The sequence below is a fragment of the Nestor notabilis genome, unplaced genomic scaffold (assembly GCF_000696875.1).
Source record: "Nestor notabilis isolate BGI_N333 unplaced genomic scaffold, ASM69687v1 scaffold10846, whole genome shotgun sequence".
Taxonomy (NCBI): Eukaryota; Metazoa; Chordata; class Aves; order Psittaciformes; family Psittacidae; genus Nestor; species Nestor notabilis.
Window position 1 is genome coordinate 24,703 of NW_009932379.1, and position 6,807 is coordinate 31,509.

A 6,807-nucleotide genomic window follows, 5' to 3' on the forward strand; every position below is an offset into this window, starting at 1 on the left:
GGCCAGGCTGGATGTGGTTCTGGGCAACCTGATCTAGATGAAGATGTCCCCTGCTCATTGCAAGGGGGTTATACTAGATAACCTTTGAAGGTCCCTTCCAACCCAAATGATTCAATGATTCTGAGTCTGAAATAATAGCTGTAATACTTTGAGAAAAGCATTAGAGAAGCATGTAAACATTTTTTACCAGTAAAAGGACTGTAGGCTAATTGGCAGTCCTGGAGACATGTCCATGAATATATACAGCTTTCCTATGGGGTGCAGCTGTAGTTATATTGGGAGTTTTTTCTGGTGTATAGAGACAATGACTGACAAACCATGCTGTTAAGAGCATATGAAGCCTTCCTTATTCTTTGCTTAACTATCATGAGCTAGGTGGTGGTCATGGAATAGGTATTTTATCTCTTTAAGAGTGGGAAATGTATTTAATTTCCAGATTATTTTGTTTGTTTGTTTAAGTATCCACTCACATTACAGCAACTCTGGCACCTCTGCTGCTGCTTCTTAAAAGACGTGCAAGTGGTGTGTTTGGTGGAAAACTGCGGTGCCTTTTTCCCCCCACTGAAACGGTCTGGAGCAAAATAGTGATTTGCATTCCTTTGAGAAAGGGGAGGGCACAAATTACTTTTATGGTTACAATGATACTGAAGCCTGAGGTGAATGGTGTAAAAAGGTTTCTACTTAAAATGGTGAGTAGCAAAAGTAGGAACTGTGTAAAGATAATGTAGAAATACAGAAATGCAAACTTAACTCATACCATGGAACAAAAATACTACTTTGCCATAGTTGTAACTTCTATTCTTTGTCTCATTTGCAAAGGGAATCTCGTTTTGTGTGATCTTATTGTAGCTGTAAACACTACAAAGCAAAGATTTTTGTCTTACTTGTCTGCAAAGTGCTAGGCACACCTTTTATGTTATGTAAATGACTGATGTGAATGAAAACATGCAGCAAGCAGGAATCACCTTGTTAAAAATGCTTGAGAAGTGATTAATGATGACTACCTTCCTGAGTCATAAGAAATGTTTGTGATTCATAACCCAAATCCCTTTGGAAGTCTTGAGGAGATAAAAAAAGCACATGTATTTCAGTGTAAGTGTAGGTTTTCTACTGTTTATGGTATCTTGATGAGCCCCATTCAAACATCAGCATATACAACTTAAATGCAGTCTATTTTAGTTGGAGCTAATTAAGCATCAAAGCAAAAAGCTACTTTTAGACTAGTTTAAAAATAGCTTTCAGAGAAAAAAAGTTCAAGATCAACATGTTCAGACTGCTACTGAGCTGGAGACTTAACCCTAGCACTATCGTTTCCTCCCCTTTTATGCTAAGAGCATGAGAGAGGAAGAGAACATGTCCCATCATCTCCCAATCTCCTGGGCTGCAGTGAAGTCTAGAGCAAAGGAAGGTACTCTATCCATTCTTAATTGGTTCTGATCACTAAGCTGTAGTTACAAAAAGTTTAGGAAAAATGAAGGGTTAAATGAAAAATTTTAATTCCTGATCAGTTTTTAGGGTCTTGTCCAATGTTGTGTTCAGATCGTTGCTTTACAGAGGGATGTTGGAGGTTCTACCAGCTTCCTTTTTGCATGTCCTAATGAACAAGATGTTTCCCTTCACACTTTCTCTGCCTTCTTTTGGGAGAATGGAAGTCTTCAAGGTAAGAATACTTATGCTAAGACTTTCCTTCAGGTTTGAGGTTGCTGTATGTAGAGTAGGAAGAAAAAAAAACCCTATCTCAAAAGCATCTTACTCCTTAAACCCACTCTGCTGCTTCCTTTTCCATGAAGAACTTAGGCTAAAGGAGAGCAACCTGCCTTCCCACTCCTCCTCCAGGCATACCTTTGATAAGAGACTGATAGGGCTAAGAGCCGTAGCCCTGCTCTATTCCAAGGACTGGCCATTTTACCTCGTTAACTGAAGTGGAGGATGAAGACCTGTGCAGGACTTGTGACTGTGTTTGCGTTTCTCAAGTTCAGGATGACTATGCAGATTACTTTGCATAGCTCAGCTTTCAGGGTATCAGGTGTGCCATGACAGACATTTGCTCAATAGGGTACTGAAGCAGCTTCTACTAGCCTGGTAGGTTTGTCCCCCTGTCCCACCACAATAGGTTGTAAAGTAGTTTGTGATTATAACACTTCTTACCTCACGAGGAACATGGTTGTTGAATAGCTATAAAGTGCTGCTGAAAGCAAGTTGTGTAGTCAGTAAAAATTAGGTTATAGCTTGATTAGCCATTGTGTAAGTTTAGATAATGTATTAATTTTAGAGGATCGATTCTTTAGAGCTCTCTGCAGAGATGGTTCAGGGTACCGTAGTCTGATAAAACCAGATAAGGGGAAAATCGTTTCAATTGCTTTGAGGTTGAGCAGGTAAACCCTAGATTTATTACTTTATATTTTTAAATGAGAGATGGACAAACCTGGTGAAAGTGTTAAGTGCCACCTGGGACCTGTTTAATCCTGCGAAATTTAAGGGCTAGTATGCTGGGCTACAGCTCTGTGTTCTGGGAAAAACAACACGGAGGTGACTTCAGATAATATAGCTACAGTCTGGTCCTGAGATATGCAGACTGGTCAAAACCTATCCTGCCTGTTCTGCTCCACTTCTCAGATATCATCTGTATCTCTCTACCGGCAAGGATACCATCCATGCGGAACATGACTGACTGCCCTTCCCCTTGCTGGCAGAGGGGCCTCAGCAGGAGCAGGGTCCCTGCTTCTCAAGAAGATCTCTTGAAGGTTCCCTTCAAACCCAGCCAGAGCGCTTTCCTGCTTGCTCTCTTGCTCGTGCAGGTAGGTACTTGCTTCCAAACCTCTCCTTGATCTTCCTTATGTTATTGTAGTTTCTGATAGGTTTTCTTTTTTTCCTCAAAAAGTTTTGTAAGTTGCCTCTAGCATTGGTCAGGGAACTAAGTGTTCTGCTGCTCTTCCTGGACCCCAGAACTCTATGGCTGAAATGTCCTTTGCACTTGGGGTGCTCGACATGCCTTAGCTTTCTGCTTGTTCAGGGTAAAGCACTCCTGGGAAAACCCTTACTTTGTTTCTACAGCAGATTGCATTGGGACCTGCTGTGAGATTGTGCCTATGGATTTCTGTGATAAAAGCCTGCTCTAAGAGAGCTCTCTCAGCCTCTGGGCTAGGAGGGAATACCGCTTGGCATTGCCCTGTGTGGGAGCGTGCATATGCCCTCCCGTGCTATGGCAGTACCTAGGCATGGTGGTGTACTCAGGGAAGTTTCGAGTTTTAACACAGCTCTGAGACTTGTCTTCATTTGCTCTGTTGCATGTCTAGTTTTAGGGACAGCAGCTCACAGGAGAAAGGATGGTTAACTACCAGTTAACTACAGCTTCTTCATAGTGTGTTTCTCATATGCGTGTTCACACGGGCTTTTAAAGGATGGTTGCTCACTCTTTCTCCTCTGTCTCAAAGTCCTGGGAGAAAGCAATTCTGACTCTCCTAGACAATTCATCTAAAAGAACTCTGCTCCCTTGTTGTCCAGTTCTTGAGCCACCTCTTCTTTCATACCCCAAAGTGTGTCATCCAGAGCTTCGAAAGCCTCCCACCTTGGTCATGTATCATACACGCATTTGGTCACCTATCTTAAAGCCCCTCAGGTTAGAAGTAACCTACCTTCCTTACCTTTTACTGCAGATGGCTTCACGTTCTTTGCCTTCTGTTCTTGTTGCCAGTGAAACTTCACAGAATGCAAGACCATTTCAGATTGCAGGGTGTTACATTAGCTAGACTCAAGCGTGATAAGCTAAATGAAAAAGAATCATCTTGATTAATCATGTTTGTCCTTTGCAAGCCTTACAGAAACTGTTTTAATTTGGGGGGAGATGAGGAAGGAGTATATGTTTCAAATACTGATGGGTTGAATTAGCTCTTAGAAAAGCAAAGCTCTACCTTTCTCAGTGTTGTCATTTTTTCTGACTTCCAAGGGGATGGCAAATGTTGGATAACTATACCCAGGCATTTCTGTATTTAGAGTTTTAAAACACCCCAAAGAATTGTTCGAGATGGTATAAATTCCCTCACCTGAAAGAATGTAAATACTTACTCTAGACTTTTTCAAGAAAATTATGTCAGATATCCTTGCCAGATCTCTAAATAACTTGCTGGGAACATGATACTGTGCAAAGGCAATCGAGTCTGTATAGCCACACTTATAGGATGTGTTGTATCAATGCAAAACTATGTTAACTATGCGTGCTAGTTACCATAGTCTCAACTTGCCAGTGGATGGGGAGATCTGGGAGTCAGAAATTTCTCTCTGGAAAGCAAATTAAAACATGGAGCTGGCATTTTTTTTGCCTGCACTTAGGTGTTGCTAAAAGCTGTCTGATTCCATTGGGACATTCCAAGCTGACCTTCAGCCTGAGATTTCAATATTCTTTCTAAAACTTCAGCTGTTAACCCTCTAACAGCATTTCTACTTTAGTGCACGCACATACTTGCTCCCTGGCAACTGTTTTGCATGCAAATGTTTCACTTTTCTGTCTTATCTGCACTCTTTACCAATTACTGTGGGTTTTTTTAACACGTTTAAGCTTTTCCTTTAATTCCTTTAACTTTTAAAAATATTTGGGTTTTCATACTTGAATACTTCTTTTTTTTTATTTTGCTAACCAGTATTTAAATTATTCATTTCCCAAACTATTTTAATGAGTAATTATATGTACTATATTGGATCCAGATGGTTCTCATTATGTAGCTTTTATATATACATACATGTATATGTATGCACACCTATGTATGCCAGTGAAATAAATAAATCCCAGTAAACCAGCAATGAATACCCAAATGAGGATAAAACCCCTTTCCTTTCAGTTCCCGGTCCCACACAGAAGATATTCCATTAGCCTGCAGCATGGGATGAACTTCGCCTGACTTTTTCTTCACTGTTTGATTTCATGATACCATCTTAGAAATCCTCTTGTCACCTGGGGTTTGTGAGCAGTAGAAATAGGGGGGGCTGCCTTGCAGCCTCAGCTGGAGCTATTCAAAATGCCTGCTTCAGCCCTAAAACGTGAGCAAAACCATGGAGCTGCTTCATGGCAGCCAGCACCCCAACTCTCCCAGCTATAAGCCTGGCTGAAGAGATGTTTAAGCACACATGCACATACTCTATTTGTTACTTACATCACTGAGTCCCACCTCAGCATCTCCTGGAAGTTTGGTACTTGGACATACGTGCTCAGTAACAGATTGTCTGTAAGAGCTGTGCTTTCTCAAGGTAGTCCAAAAGTGTCAAAGCAAACAGCTGTAATAAATATCAAAACATATATGATAATCACAGAGGGAAGGGAATTAGAAATGCACTCAAAAATATTAGAATGCTTACTGTTTGTTTTTCATGTGATGGTTTTTCTGCGGGCTGACAGTAGGAAGCTGAAAAGCAAGACAAAGATATTTTAGTCCAGTTTCCATCTACCCACCTCTTTTTAAAACAAGGAAAATGCTGATTTTTCCATCTGCTACAATATAGCCTGTTTATGTTTACCTGGCATGGAGGTTGCAGAGAGGTCAGACAAATGTTATCTCTTAATAAAGTGTCTCTCTCCTGGGGTCACTGCTCCATTACTGGAGACTTTTATGTAGGTAACATAGCAATTGTCTGTGTTAATTTATGACCTTGAAGATATTAATTACTTGGAGTGGTTTTGGACTTGAGGTTTTTAGTTCAAATATGCTTATAGCCTAGGAACGAAGGGGATGGTGATAAGAATGATTAATGCATTCAGTGAAGGAGTTTTTAGGCAGTGAGAGAGGAATGCTCGTATCCCCCTCAGCCAGATGCTGCTGAGTACATGGGGTAACTTTAACAGAAATGTGTTTCTAGTTCCTTAGTTAGTTATGTGTCTCTAAGAGGCTGTTCTCTTTGCAGGAGCAACCTGATGTTGCTGCACTCATTGTAAGGGTGCTGTGCCCATTTGCACCTGTGGGAGTATGGCACGATGCTCTTGGTGCCAGGGTTACCTCTTGGGGTGAAACTTGCACTGCTGAGTAAAGCATCTTGGGTTTACCTGGGATTTCATTGCTAGGGGAAAGTTGCTGTTAGTTACAAGCACTGTCAGTTATGAGCTATCCATGATAACGAGAGAGCATAGTGTTTTCTATAGGGAAATAGAAATGTACAGCTATGATTAAGCTTCATGATTGTTACTGTAATGCAAATCCTTGTGGTAAACTTTGGCTTGTGATTGCTGTCCTATTTCTAGGTAAATTAATTGGATGTTTTGTTAATTTATCCATGTGAGGAGATCAACAAACACTGACTGTTTGAACTCTGCTGTATGGCTTTATTGCAAGTAACCTCCCTTCTTAGGTTGTAAAGTCAATGGCTGTCTCCTGCAAACCAAGACCTGGATCTCCTGGAGTGCTGCAGGGGTGCCTCTCATAGTATCTCCTGAGGGTATATACACACCAGTGATTGATTTTGTATGGCTATTACCAGAAAGAAAAGCCCCCCAAAGTTATGTAATTCTTGAACTGTGATTTTTCACTTCTCTATCACATTCAGCTTCCAGTGTGCTCTGCGCTGTTTGCCTTGCAGGAGGGAGACGCAGGGGCTCCTGCAGGCAGCACGGGCTGGTGGCTGCAGCCAGGCCATCCTGAACGCATGCACAGCCTCACATCCCCTGCAGCAGGCACTGACTGCTGGGGCCTTCCCAGCAGTCCCGTCTCGTGCTCAACCTAAGCCATGACACGAGCACTACAGCCGGGAACGCTGCCGGTAAGGGCTGATTGGTGAAGCGGTGACCCGGGTGCTGCTAAGGACCAGCCCTGCAGGGCTTGCCTA